Source organism: Rhinoderma darwinii (assembly GCF_050947455.1).
Source record: "Rhinoderma darwinii isolate aRhiDar2 chromosome 5 unlocalized genomic scaffold, aRhiDar2.hap1 SUPER_5_unloc_35, whole genome shotgun sequence".
In the NCBI taxonomy this organism is placed as follows: Eukaryota; Metazoa; Chordata; class Amphibia; order Anura; family Rhinodermatidae; genus Rhinoderma; species Rhinoderma darwinii.
The window spans coordinates 484,802-497,356 of NW_027461793.1; the positions used below are offsets into that span (position 1 = coordinate 484,802).

The following is a 12,555-nucleotide window of genomic DNA, read 5'->3' on the forward strand; positions in this document are numbered from 1 at the left end:
CTTCCTGGCAACGCCCAAATGCCCTGCTGCCATGCAGATAAACACTGGCAGCGGCAGCAAGTGCATGCCCACAGCCACCCCTTGTTCCTTCACACCTTGTATCAGCTGTAATCCAGTCCAGTCCAGTGCTGCCTGCTGAGCAGCACTGACCAACACTGCCTGGGCCCAGGCTTTTATCTCTGAGGCCCCATTATGATGTCAGAAAGCTGGCTCTGGAATCCTGAGGGCTCCACTATGACACGTGCAAAGTTCCGTCTGAACTTTATATAAGACGGTGAGGCTCAGTCAGTCACTCAGTGTTGCCTGAGAGGGCAACACTGCAACAGCCGGCCGCCAGGCTGTCTTTTTTTTGCACAGCTAGTTGCCTCCAGGAGGCCACAAGAGGGAGACAAGGGACTGCAAAATGGAAAATAGGCATCCACCAACTTTACAGACAACTTCTCCTTGCTCCTACAACCTCCATCCTTGCACAGTTTGTTATTCTTCTAGGTAACATAGTAACAAATCCAAATTGCTGCTCTCTTTGTAGGCAAGCAAGGCTTTGTTGCAACTGCAATTCTTACTTCTTCTTGAAATGTAGGGACGACAGTACATTCCATCACATCCATCTAGTGTACACAGGTAGGTCCATTGTGGCGGGCAGGCGAGCGGGCGGGCTGCTTTATTGGCTGTTTGCTGTTCCCCTACTCCACTCCACTATTTGACTGTTGTGCTGCATCAATCAATCAATCAATCAATCAATCAATCAATCAATCAATCAGTGGCTGGCTCAGGTGCAGCTCTTTAACTTACCTAAAAGGGAGGGCGGAGAGAAGACAAGGAAGGTGAATGAGGTGTTCCAATGTGAAATGCCGGAAACACAGAAACACAGACGACACACAACAAGAGGTGGCAATCTATTCATTAATTGCATTTAATCAATGAGCTCATTATCACTCATGCATTGTCCAACAGGTGTTGAAATAATGGGATTAAAAGGGGAGATCCCTTCAGAAAGACAGAAACAATAGCAAAGACAAAAAACACTTTTGGAATCTGCTTTTAGTCAACACATAAGGAAAGGGTGCACCGGTCCTGGAAATACTGCAATACCAGGTCAATGCGTGGAGTGGACAGAGCAAGCTCTATTTCCATCTCCCTGTTCTAAAAATCCATTTAATATATGGTCCCCAGATAGGGGACGTATCAGATATTAAACTGATAAGAACAGATACTACACTTGATCTTAGCCAAAAGGCCGAGAAGCGATAACCCGAACGGGCCGCGCGTTGCCCGAGCCTGCCCGATACTGCTGTTCAGCCCTTGCAGCGATTCAGCCTACTTCTAGGCAATTCCATGGGGCCCTGCAGGCTCACACACTCACAGCTACACGGGAGGTGAATAAAGGCCGGAGAGGAAGCCAGACAGGATTTGCTTCTTTTGCTTGCACCACAATGCAGTGCTGAAAGAGGAGGAATCTACATAAAAACGCCTTCCTGGCAACGCCCAAATGCCCTGCTGCCATGCAGATAAACACTGGCAGCGGCAGCAAGTGCATGCCCACAGCCACCCCTTGTTCCTTCACACCTTGTATCAGCTGTAATCCAGTCCAGTCCAGTGCTGCCTGCTGAGCAGCACTGACCAACACTGCCTGGGCCCAGGCTTTTATCTCTGAGGCCCCATTATGATGTCAGAAAGCTGGCTCTGGAATCCTGAGGGCTCCACTATGACACGTGCAAAGTTCCGTCTGAACTTTATATAAGACGGTGAGGCTCAGTCAGTCACTCAGTGTTGCCTGAGAGGGCAACACTGCAACAGCCGGCCGCCAGGCTGTCTTTTTTTTGCACAGCTAGTTGCCTCCAGGAGGCCACAAGAGGGAGACAAGGGACTGCAAAATGGAAAATAGGCATCCACCAACTTTACAGACAACTTCTCCTTGCTCCTACAACCTCCATCCTTGCACAGTTTGTTATTCTTCTAGGTAACATAGTAACAAATCCAAATTGCTGCTCTCTTTGTAGGCAAGCAAGGCTTTGTTGCAACTGCAATTCTTACTTCTTCTTGAAATGTAGGGACGACAGTACATTCCATCACATCCATCTAGTGTACACAGGTAGGTCCATTGTGGCGGGCAGGCGAGCGGGCGGGCTGCTTTATTGGCTGTTTGCTGTTCCCCTACTCCACTCCACTATTTGACTGTTGTGCTGCATCAATCAATCAATCAATCAATCAATCAATCAATCAATCAATCAGTGGCTGGCTCAGGTGCAGCTCTTTAACTTACCTAAAAGGGAGGGCGGAGAGAAGACAAGGAAGGTGAATGAGGTGTTCCAATGTGAAATGCCGGAAACACAGAAACACAGACGACACACAACAAGAGGTGGCAATCTATTCATTAATTGCATTTAATCAATGAGCTCATTATCACTCATGCATTGTCCAACAGGTGTTGAAATAATGGGATTAAAAGGGGAGATCCCTTCAGAAAGACAGAAACAATAGCAAAGACAAAAAACACTTTTGGAATCTGCTTTTAGTCAACACATAAGGAAAGGGTGCACCGGTCCTGGAAATACTGCAATACCAGGTCAATGCGTGGAGTGGACAGAGCAAGCTCTATTTCCATCTCCCTGTTCTAAAAATCCATTTAATATATGGTCCCCAGATAGGGGACGTATCAGATATTAAACTGATAAGAACAGATACTACACTTGATCTTAGCCAAAAGGCCGAGAAGCGATAACCCGAACGGGCCGCGCGTTGCCCGAGCCTGCCCGATACTGCTGTTCAGCCCTTGCAGCGATTCAGCCTACTTCTAGGCAATTCCATGGGGCCCTGCAGGCTCACACACTCACAGCTACACGGGAGGTGAATAAAGGCCGGAGAGGAAGCCAGACAGGATTTGCTTCTTTTGCTTGCACCACAATGCAGTGCTGAAAGAGGAGGAATCTACATAAAAACGCCTTCCTGGCAACGCCCAAATGCCCTGCTGCCATGCAGATAAACACTGGCAGCGGCAGCAAGTGCATGCCCACAGCCACCCCTTGTTCCTTCACACCTTGTATCAGCTGTAATCCAGTCCAGTCCAGTGCTGCCTGCTGAGCAGCACTGACCAACACTGCCTGGGCCCAGGCTTTTATCTCTGAGGCCCCATTATGATGTCAGAAAGCTGGCTCTGGAATCCTGAGGGCTCCACTATGACACGTGCAAAGTTCCGTCTGAACTTTATATAAGACGGTGAGGCTCAGTCAGTCACTCAGTGTTGCCTGAGAGGGCAACACTGCAACAGCCGGCCGCCAGGCTGTCTTTTTTTTGCACAGCTAGTTGCCTCCAGGAGGCCACAAGAGGGAGACAAGGGACTGCAAAATGGAAAATAGGCATCCACCAACTTTACAGACAACTTCTCCTTGCTCCTACAACCTCCATCCTTGCACAGTTTGTTATTCTTCTAGGTAACATAGTAACAAATCCAAATTGCTGCTCTCTTTGTAGGCAAGCAAGGCTTTGTTGCAACTGCAATTCTTACTTCTTCTTGAAATGTAGGGACGACAGTACATTCCATCACATCCATCTAGTGTACACAGGTAGGTCCATTGTGGCGGGCAGGCGAGCGGGCGGGCTGCTTTATTGGCTGTTTGCTGTTCCCCTACTCCACTCCACTATTTGACTGTTGTGCTGCATCAATCAATCAATCAATCAATCAATCAATCAATCAATCAATCAATCAGTGGCTGGCTCAGGTGCAGCTCTTTAACTTACCTAAAAGGGAGGGCGGAGAGAAGACAAGGAAGGTGAATGAGGTGTTCCAATGTGAAATGCCGGAAACACAGAAACACAGACGACACACAACAAGAGGTGGCAATCTATTCATTAATTGCATTTAATCAATGAGCTCATTATCACTCATGCATTGTCCAACAGGTGTTGAAATAATGGGATTAAAAGGGGAGATCCCTTCAGAAAGACAGAAACAATAGCAAAGACAAAAAACACTTTTGGAATCTGCTTTTAGTCAACACATAAGGAAAGGGTGCACCGGTCCTGGAAATACTGCAATACCAGGTCAATGCGTGGAGTGGACAGAGCAAGCTCTATTTCCATCTCCCTGTTCTAAAAATCCATTTAATATATGGTCCCCAGATAGGGGACGTATCAGATATTAAACTGATAAGAACAGATACTACACTTGATCTTAGCCAAAAGGCCGAGAAGCGATAACCCGAACGGGCCGCGCGTTGCCCGAGCCTGCCCGATACTGCTGTTCAGCCCTTGCAGCGATTCAGCCTACTTCTAGGCAATTCCATGGGGCCCTGCAGGCTCACACACTCACAGCTACACGGGAGGTGAATAAAGGCCGGAGAGGAAGCCAGACAGGATTTGCTTATTTTGCTTGCACCACAATGCAGTGCTGAAAGAGGAGGAATCTACATAAAAACGCCTTCCTGGCAACGCCCAAATGCCCTGCTGCCATGCAGATAAACACTGGCAGCGGCAGCAAGTGCATGCCCACAGCCACCCCTTGTTCCTTCACACCTTGTATCAGCTGTAATCCAGTCCAGTCCAGTGCTGCCTGCTGAGCAGCACTGACCAACACTGCCTGGGCCCAGGCTTTTATCTCTGAGGCCCCATTATGATGTCAGAAAGCTGGCTCTGGAATCCTGAGGGCTCCACTATGACACGTGCAAAGTTCCGTCTGAACTTTATATAAGACGGTGAGGCTCAGTCAGTCACTCAGTGTTGCCTGAGAGGGCAACACTGCAACAGCCGGCCGCCAGGCTGTCTTTTTTTTGCACAGCTAGTTGCCTCCAGGAGGCCACAAGAGGGAGACAAGGGACTGCAAAATGGAAAATAGGCATCCACCAACTTTACAGACAACTTCTCCTTGCTCCTACAACCTCCATCCTTGCACAGTTTGTTATTCTTCTAGGTAACATAGTAACAAATCCAAATTGCTGCTCTCTTTGTAGGCAAGCAAGGCTTTGTTGCAACTGCAATTTTTACTTCTTCTTGAAATGTATGGACGACAGTACATTCCATCACATCCATCTAGTGTACACAGGTAGGTCCATTGTGGCGGGCAGGCGAGCGGGCGGGCTGCTTTATTGGCTGTTTGCTGTTCCCCTACTCCACTCCACTATTTGACTGTTGTGCTGCATCAATCAATCAATCAATCAATCAATCAATCAATCAATCAATCAGTGGCTGGCTCAGGTGCAGCTCTTTAACTTACCTAAAAGGGAGGGCGGAGAGAAGACAAGGAAGGTGAATGAGGTGTTCCAATGTGAAATGCCGGAAACACAGAAACACAGACGACACACAACAAGAGGTGGCAATCTATTCATTAATTGCATTTAATCAATGAGCTCATTATCACTCATGCATTGTCCAACAGGTGTTGAAATAATGGGATTAAAAGGGGAGATCCCTTCAGAAAGACAGAAACAATAGCAAAGACAAAAAACACTTTTGGAATCTGCTTTTAGTCAACACATAAGGAAAGGGTGCACCGGTCCTGGAAATACTGCAATACCAGGTCAATGCGTGGAGTGGACAGAGCAAGCTCTATTTCCATCTCCCTGTTCTAAAAATCCATTTAATATATGGTCCCCAGATAGGGGACGTATCAGATATTAAACTGATAAGAACAGATACTACACTTGATCTTAGCCAAAAGGCCGAGAAGCGATAACCCGAACGGGCCGCGCGTTGCCCGAGCCTGCCCGATACTGCTGTTCAGCCCTTGCAGCGATTCAGCCTACTTCTAGGCAATTCCATGGGGCCCTGCAGGCTCACACACTCACAGCTACACGGGAGGTGAATAAAGGCCGGAGAGGAAGCCAGACAGGATTTGCTTATTTTGCTTGCACCACAATGCAGTGCTGAAAGAGGAGGAATCTACATAAAAACGCCTTCCTGGCAACGCCCAAATGCCCTGCTGCCATGCAGATAAACACTGGCAGCGGCAGCAAGTGCATGCCCACAGCCACCCCTTGTTCCTTCACACCTTGTATCAGCTGTAATCCAGTCCAGTCCAGTGCTGCCTGCTGAGCAGCACTGACCAACACTGCCTGGGCCCAGGCTTTTATCTCTGAGGCCCCATTATGATGTCAGAAAGCTGGCTCTGGAATCCTGAGGGCTCCACTATGACACGTGCAAAGTTCCGTCTGAACTTTATATAAGACGGTGAGGCTCAGTCAGTCACTCAGTGTTGCCTGAGAGGGCAACACTGCAACAGCCGGCCGCCAGGCTGTCTTTTTTTTGCACAGCTAGTTGCCTCCAGGAGGCCACAAGAGGGAGACAAGGGACTGCAAAATGGAAAATAGGCATCCACCAACTTTACAGACAACTTCTCCTTGCTCCTACAACCTCCATCCTTGCACAGTTTGTTATTCTTCTAGGTAACATAGTAACAAATCCAAATTGCTGCTCTCTTTGTAGGCAAGCAAGGCTTTGTTGCAACTGCAATTCTTACTTCTTCTTGAAATGTAGGGACGACAGTACATTCCATCACATCCATCTAGTGTACACAGGTAGGTCCATTGTGGCGGGCAGGCGAGCGGGCGGGCTGCTTTATTGGCTGTTTGCTGTTCCCCTACTCCACTCCACTATTTGACTGTTGTGCTGCATCAATCAATCAATCAATCAATCAATCAATCAATCAATCAATCAATCAATCAGTGGCTGGCTCAGGTGCAGCTCTTTAACTTACCTAAAAGGGAGGGCGGAGAGAAGACAAGGAAGGTGAATGAGGTGTTCCAATGTGAAATGCCGGAAACACAGAAACACAGACGACACACAACAAGAGGTGGCAATCTATTCATTAATTGCATTTAATCAATGAGCTCATTATCACTCATGCATTGTCCAACAGGTGTTGAAATAATGGGATTAAAAGGGGAGATCCCTTCAGAAAGACAGAAACAATAGCAAAGACAAAAAACACTTTTGGAATCTGCTTTTAGTCAACACATAAGGAAAGGGTGCACCGGTCCTGGAAATACTGCAATACCAGGTCAATGCGTGGAGTGGACAGAGCAAGCTCTATTTCCATCTCCCTGTTCTAAAAATCCATTTAATATATGGTCCCCAGATAGGGGACGTATCAGATATTAAACTGATAAGAACAGATACTACACTTGATCTTAGCCAAAAGGCCGAGAAGCGATAACCCGAACGGGCCGCGCGTTGCCCGAGCCTGCCCGATACTGCTGTTCAGCCCTTGCAGCGATTCAGCCTACTTCTAGGCAATTCCATGGGGCCCTGCAGGCTCACACACTCACAGCTACACGGGAGGTGAATAAAGGCCGGAGAGGAAGCCAGACAGGATTTGCTTCTTTTGCTTGCACCACAATGCAGTGCTGAAAGAGGAGGAATCTACATAAAAACGCCTTCCTGGCAACGCCCAAATGCCCTGCTGCCATGCAGATAAACACTGGCAGCGGCAGCAAGTGCATGCCCACAGCCACCCCTTGTTCCTTCACACCTTGTATCAGCTGTAATCCAGTCCAGTCCAGTGCTGCCTGCTGAGCAGCACTGACCAACACTGCCTGGGCCCAGGCTTTTATCTCTGAGGCCCCATTATGATGTCAGAAAGCTGGCTCTGGAATCCTGAGGGCTCCACTATGACACGTGCAAAGTTCCGTCTGAACTTTATATAAGACGGTGAGGCTCAGTCAGTCACTCAGTGTTGCCTGAGAGGGCAACACTGCAACAGCCGGCCGCCAGGCTGTCTTTTTTTTGCACAGCTAGTTGCCTCCAGGAGGCCACAAGAGGGAGACAAGGGACTGCAAAATGGAAAATAGGCATCCACCAACTTTACAGACAACTTCTCCTTGCTCCTACAACCTCCATCCTTGCACAGTTTGTTATTCTTCTAGGTAACATAGTAACAAATCCAAATTGCTGCTCTCTTTGTAGGCAAGCAAGGCTTTGTTGCAACTGCAATTCTTACTTCTTCTTGAAATGTAGGGACGACAGTACATTCCATCACATCCATCTAGTGTACACAGGTAGGTCCATTGTGGCGGGCAGGCGAGCGGGCGGGCTGCTTTATTGGCTGTTTGCTGTTCCCCTACTCCACTCCACTATTTGACTGTTGTGCTGCATCAATCAATCAATCAATCAATCAATCAATCAATCAATCAATCAATCAATCAATCAATCAGTGGCTGGCTCAGGTGCAGCTCTTTAACTTACCTAAAAGGGAGGGCGGAGAGAAGACAAGGAAGGTGAATGAGGTGTTCCAATGTGAAATGCCGGAAACACAGAAACACAGACGACACACAACAAGAGGTGGCAATCTATTCATTAATTGCATTTAATCAATGAGCTCATTATCACTCATGCATTGTCCAACAGGTGTTGAAATAATGGGATTAAAAGGGGAGATCCCTTCAGAAAGACAGAAACAATAGCAAAGACAAAAAACACTTTTGGAATCTGCTTTTAGTCAACACATAAGGAAAGGGTGCACCGGTCCTGGAAATACTGCAATACCAGGTCAATGCGTGGAGTGGACAGAGCAAGCTCTATTTCCATCTCCCTGTTCTAAAAATCCATTTAATATATGGTCCCCAGATAGGGGACGTATCAGATATTAAACTGATAAGAACAGATACTACACTTGATCTTAGCCAAAAGGCCGAGAAGCGATAACCCCGAACGGGCCGCGCGTTGCCCGAGCCTGCCCGATACTGCTGTTCAGCCCTTGCAGCGATTCAGCCTACTTCTAGGCAATTCCATGGGGCCCTGCAGGCTCACACACTCACAGCTACACGGGAGGTGAATAAAGGCCGGAGAGGAAGCCAGACAGGATTTGCTTCTTTTGCTTGCACCACAATGCAGTGCTGAAAGAGGAGGAATCTACATAAAAACGCCTTCCTGGCAACGCCCAAATGCCCTGCTGCCATGCAGATAAACACTGGCAGCGGCAGCAAGTGCATGCCCACAGCCACCCCTTGTTCCTTCACACCTTGTATCAGCTGTAATCCAGTCCAGTCCAGTGCTGCCTGCTGAGCAGCACTGACCAACACTGCCTGGGCCCAGGCTTTTATCTCTGAGGCCCCATTATGATGTCAGAAAGCTGGCTCTGGAATCCTGAGGGCTCCACTATGACACGTGCAAAGTTCCGTCTGAACTTTATATAAGACGGTGAGGCTCAGTCAGTCACTCAGTGTTGCCTGAGAGGGCAACACTGCAACAGCCGGCCGCCAGGCTGTCTTTTTTTTGCACAGCTAGTTGCCTCCAGGAGGCCACAAGAGGGAGACAAGGGACTGCAAAATGGAAAATAGGCATCCACCAACTTTACAGACAACTTCTCCTTGCTCCTACAACCTCCATCCTTGCACAGTTTGTTATTCTTCTAGGTAACATAGTAACAAATCCAAATTGCTGCTCTCTTTGTAGGCAAGCAAGGCTTTGTTGCAACTGCAATTCTTACTTCTTCTTGAAATGTAGGGACGACAGTACATTCCATCACATCCATCTAGTGTACACAGGTAGGTCCATTGTGGCGGGCAGGCGAGCGGGCGGGCTGCTTTATTGGCTGTTTGCTGTTCCCCTACTCCACTCCACTATTTGACTGTTGTGCTGCATCAATCAATCAATCAATCAATCAATCAATCAATCAATCAATCAATCAATCAGTGGCTGGCTCAGGTGCAGCTCTTTAACTTACCTAAAAGGGAGGGCGGAGAGAAGACAAGGAAGGTGAATGAGGTGTTCCAATGTGAAATGCCGGAAACACAGAAACACAGACGACACACAACAAGAGGTGGCAATCTATTCATTAATTGCATTTAATCAATGAGCTCATTATCACTCATGCATTGTCCAACAGGTGTTGAAATAATGGGATTAAAAGGGGAGATCCCTTCAGAAAGACAGAAACAATAGCAAAGACAAAAAACACTTTTGGAATCTGCTTTTAGTCAACACATAAGGAAAGGGTGCACCGGTCCTGGAAATACTGCAATACCAGGTCAATGCGTGGAGTGGACAGAGCAAGCTCTATTTCCATCTCCCTGTTCTAAAAATCCATTTAATATATGGTCCCCAGATAGGGGACGTATCAGATATTAAACTGATAAGAACAGATACTACACTTGATCTTAGCCAAAAGGCCGAGAAGCGATAACCCGAACGGGCCGCGCGTTGCCCGAGCCTGCCCGATACTGCTGTTCAGCCCTTGCAGCGATTCAGCCTACTTCTAGGCAATTCCATGGGGCCCTGCAGGCTCACACACTCACAGCTACACGGGAGGTGAATAAAGGCCGGAGAGGAAGCCAGACAGGATTTGCTTCTTTTGCTTGCACCACAATGCAGTGCTGAAAGAGGAGGAATCTACATAAAAACGCCTTCCTGGCAACGCCCAAATGCCCTGCTGCCATGCAGATAAACACTGGCAGCGGCAGCAAGTGCATGCCCACAGCCACCCCTTGTTCCTTCACACCTTGTATCAGCTGTAATCCAGTCCAGTCCAGTGCTGCCTGCTGAGCAGCACTGACCAACACTGCCTGGGCCCAGGCTTTTATCTCTGAGGCCCCATTATGATGTCAGAAAGCTGGCTCTGGAATCCTGAGGGCTCCACTATGACACGTGCAAAGTTCCGTCTGAACTTTATATAAGACGGTGAGGCTCAGTCAGTCACTCAGTGTTGCCTGAGAGGGCAACACTGCAACAGCCGGCCGCCAGGCTGTCTTTTTTTTGCACAGCTAGTTGCCTCCAGGAGGCCACAAGAGGGAGACAAGGGACTGCAAAATGGAAAATAGGCATCCACCAACTTTACAGACAACTTCTCCTTGCTCCTACAACCTCCATCCTTGCACAGTTTGTTATTCTTCTAGGTAACATAGTAACAAATCCAAATTGCTGCTCTCTTTGTAGGCAAGCAAGGCTTTGTTGCAACTGCAATTCTTACTTCTTCTTGAAATGTAGGGACGACAGTACATTCCATCACATCCATCTAGTGTACACAGGTAGGTCCATTGTGGCGGGCAGGCGAGCGGGCGGGCTGCTTTATTGGCTGTTTGCTGTTCCCCTACTCCACTCCACTATTTGACTGTTGTGCTGCATCAATCAATCAATCAATCAATCAATCAATCAATCAATCAATCAATCAATCAATCAATCATCAGTGGCTGGCTCAGGTGCAGCTCTTTAACTTACCTAAAAGGGAGGGCGGAGAGAAGACAAGGAAGGTGAATGAGGTGTTCCAATGTGAAATGCCGGAAACACAGAAACACAGACGACACACAACAAGAGGTGGCAATCTATTCATTAATTGCATTTAATCAATGAGCTCATTATCACTCATGCATTGTCCAACAGGTGTTGAAATAATGGGATTAAAAGGGGAGATCCCTTCAGAAAGACAGAAACAATAGCAAAGACAAAAAACACTTTTGGAATCTGCTTTTAGTCAACACATAAGGAAAGGGTGCACCGGTCCTGGAAATACTGCAATACCAGGTCAATGCGTGGAGTGGACAGAGCAAGCTCTATTTCCATCTCCCTGTTCTAAAAATCCATTTAATATATGGTCCCCAGATAGGGGACGTATCAGATATTAAACTGATAAGAACAGATACTACACTTGATCTTAGCCAAAAGGCCGAGAAGCGATAACCCCGAACGGGCCGCGCGTTGCCCGAGCCTGCCCGATACTGCTGTTCAGCCCTTGCAGCGATTCAGCCTACTTCTAGGCAATTCCATGGGGCCCTGCAGGCTCACACACTCACAGCTACACGGGAGGTGAATAAAGGCCGGAGAGGAAGCCAGACAGGATTTGCTTCTTTTGCTTGCACCACAATGCAGTGCTGAAAGAGGAGGAATCTACATAAAAACGCCTTCCTGGCAACGCCCAAATGCCCTGCTGCCATGCAGATAAACACTGGCAGCGGCAGCAAGTGCATGCCCACAGCCACCCCTTGTTCCTTCACACCTTGTATCAGCTGTAATCCAGTCCAGTCCAGTGCTGCCTGCTGAGCAGCACTGACCAACACTGCCTGGGCCCAGGCTTTTATCTCTGAGGCCCCATTATGATGTCAGAAAGCTGGCTCTGGAATCCTGAGGGCTCCACTATGACACGTGCAAAGTTCCGTCTGAACTTTATATAAGACGGTGAGGCTCAGTCAGTCACTCAGTGTTGCCTGAGAGGGCAACACTGCAACAGCCGGCCGCCAGGCTGTCTTTTTTTTGCACAGCTAGTTGCCTCCAGGAGGCCACAAGAGGGAGACAAGGGACTGCAAAATGGAAAATAGGCATCCACCAACTTTACAGACAACTTCTCCTTGCTCCTACAACCTCCATCCTTGCACAGTTTGTTATTCTTCTAGGTAACATAGTAACAAATCCAAATTGCTGCTCTCTTTGTAGGCAAGCAAGGCTTTGTTGCAACTGCAATTCTTACTTCTTCTTGAAATGTAGGGACGACAGTACATTCCATCACATCCATCTAGTGTACACAGGTAGGTCCATTGTGGCGGGCAGGCGAGCGGGCGGGCTGCTTTATTGGCTGTTTGCTGTTCCCCTACTCCACTCCACTATTTGACTGTTGTGCTGCATCAATCAATCAAT

The 12,555-nt window shown here is 47.9% G+C and overlaps 8 non-coding genes across 8 annotated transcripts; all 8 read right to left on the reverse strand.

The window, feature by feature from the left end:
• Positions 1 to 1,058: 1,058 nt before the first annotated feature.
• On the reverse strand, positions 1,059 to 1,249 carry LOC142690994 (U2 spliceosomal RNA). The gene has a single exon (XR_012859662.1). It is a non-coding gene; the product is annotated as a U2 spliceosomal RNA (small nuclear RNA).
• Positions 1,250 to 2,529: 1,280 nt separating this feature from the next.
• LOC142690995 (U2 spliceosomal RNA) lies at positions 2,530 to 2,720 on the reverse strand. Its single transcript, XR_012859663.1, has one exon. It is a non-coding gene; the product is annotated as a U2 spliceosomal RNA (small nuclear RNA).
• A 1,284-nt stretch (positions 2,721 to 4,004) lies between these two features.
• Positions 4,005 to 4,195, reverse strand: LOC142690997 (U2 spliceosomal RNA). The gene has a single exon (XR_012859664.1). It is a non-coding gene; the product is annotated as a U2 spliceosomal RNA (small nuclear RNA).
• A 1,280-nt stretch (positions 4,196 to 5,475) lies between these two features.
• LOC142690998 (U2 spliceosomal RNA) lies at positions 5,476 to 5,666 on the reverse strand. Its single transcript, XR_012859665.1, has one exon. It is a non-coding gene; the product is annotated as a U2 spliceosomal RNA (small nuclear RNA).
• Positions 5,667 to 6,954: 1,288 nt separating this feature from the next.
• LOC142690999 (U2 spliceosomal RNA) lies at positions 6,955 to 7,145 on the reverse strand. The gene has a single exon (XR_012859666.1). It is a non-coding gene; the product is annotated as a U2 spliceosomal RNA (small nuclear RNA).
• A 1,296-nt stretch (positions 7,146 to 8,441) lies between these two features.
• On the reverse strand, positions 8,442 to 8,632 carry LOC142691000 (U2 spliceosomal RNA). Its single transcript, XR_012859667.1, has one exon. It is a non-coding gene; the product is annotated as a U2 spliceosomal RNA (small nuclear RNA).
• A 1,289-nt stretch (positions 8,633 to 9,921) lies between these two features.
• On the reverse strand, positions 9,922 to 10,112 carry LOC142691002 (U2 spliceosomal RNA). Its single transcript, XR_012859669.1, has one exon. It is a non-coding gene; the product is annotated as a U2 spliceosomal RNA (small nuclear RNA).
• Positions 10,113 to 11,411: 1,299 nt separating this feature from the next.
• Positions 11,412 to 11,602, reverse strand: LOC142691003 (U2 spliceosomal RNA). The gene has a single exon (XR_012859670.1). It is a non-coding gene; the product is annotated as a U2 spliceosomal RNA (small nuclear RNA).
• Between the last annotated feature and the right edge of the window lie 953 nt (positions 11,603 to 12,555).